This window comes from Pinus tabuliformis, chromosome 1_2 (assembly GCF_031772625.1).
Source record: "Pinus tabuliformis cultivar Carrire ecotype Pingquan chromosome 1_2, CPIR1, whole genome shotgun sequence".
Taxonomy (NCBI): Eukaryota; Viridiplantae; Streptophyta; class Pinopsida; order Pinales; family Pinaceae; genus Pinus; species Pinus tabuliformis.
In genome coordinates this window covers 490,372,862-490,374,602 of record NC_142298.1, presented here as the reverse complement: position 1 = coordinate 490,374,602, position 1,741 = coordinate 490,372,862, and positions in this window count along the sequence as shown.

Below are 1,741 nucleotides of genomic sequence, written 5' to 3'. Positions count from 1 at the left end.
TTAAATAAAAACCAAACTCTTGCAAGAAATTCAAAAGGAGCCCCATTCAGGAAAAATAAACAAGACCCTTTAAAGCAAAGTAAACACACTCTGGGAATCTACTTCTGGCTCCTCTTCTGGGTTGAGTTGACTCCTGCAGTAAGTCTTCCTCAATTGTCCAGGGAACAAGGGAATGTAGGCCCCATTCAAAAGAAAGCGATTCAAGAAATAAGAATGTGAAACCTCTTAAAACATTATTGCTATGTTGTAAACATGAATTTAAACTAGAAATCACACAACAACTTCATTCCAACTAATCTAAGGAAATAATTGAATGCTTTAAGAAGAATCAAAATAATAATGCACTACTTCTCTTAAATAAAATTTAGTACTTTAGTTGTAAGAAAAATATGCAATAAGAACCAATATATACTTCATGTTGTTTACCCTGATCTTATGAAATACTTCCTTTCAATATATGCAACATTTAATTATAATGAAGAATTATGTGAGCGTTTTGTCAACAAGATTCACAATATTTCCTTATGATGATCTGAGCATCTGCTTGCAAAAGTGCAGGAATAAATGTTTTCCTGCAACAATGCAGGAATAAATGTTTTCCTACAATAGTGCAGGAATAAATGTTTTTCTGCAAAAGTATAGGAATAAATGTTTTTCAACAAAAGTGTAGGAATCTGTCTCATAGAATATTCAAAGGAAATTATGAGTATATGTTTAGTTAAGTTAACCAGAATTCTTGCTCAACAATTATTTCACCATTGCATTCTAGAAATAAACTTTGTTACGCAGCAATGAGATCAGGGTAGATCTTTGTAAGAATAAATAAGAGACATAGTTAAAACATTCACCGTTTACTTTAGTTCAGCCTTTATGGAATACATCCAAAAGAATTGATATTAAAATTAAATAACCACAACAGTAAAATAAAGCTTTTGGAATAAAATATGACATGAAACAACTGAAAGAAGAGCTATGAAATGTAATTGCAAAATTATCTAAGATCACACTCACACCAAGCAAACTAAAATGCAGCAAATGAAAGTTAAGAGGTTTGGGGCAACGGATTGGCTGGTGGGCCCAACCATCCAGTTCGTTGCCCTTGCAACAATTTAAATCACAATCTTAGAAAATTATAGAGAAACAAAATTACTCAGAAGTGATTGCCAAATAAACTCATTTCAGAGTAGAAACTAGAATTCATAATTTAATGCCAAGGAAATTCATTTAGCTCCTCCTTCCCTGCATAGAAATATCTAATTCCCTGTTCTGCAAATGAAATACAATTTACAAACAACAAACTGCCATCCTCCCCACACCTACATAGCTCCTCTCTTTTATATTGGTTTTTACATGATAGTTTCTTTAGAAAATAACATGGGGATTGAATCCCAACTGATATTCATCAATAGAATATCAATACAAACATTTACCCATTGAAGGAATGAAGATCTGGAACGAATTTCCCAAGTCTGGCCGTTATCTACACTTCTGGAAAAAACAGTTTTTTTAACAAAATGCCTCCAAAGAATTATGTGTATCTCATTAACCATTATGAATTTCGAAAAAATGTTTGGATGAAATCTATCTTGTTATATTTTCAACAATAACCTCTCTCATAATTTTCTGGTTCAGATCCATTGCCTCATAAATCATGCCTGAAAATGACTCTTTGAAATCTGAGATGCTAAAATTCTGGAAAAACTATTTATTTTTATCAAATTGCCTCAAAGACCGTTATGTA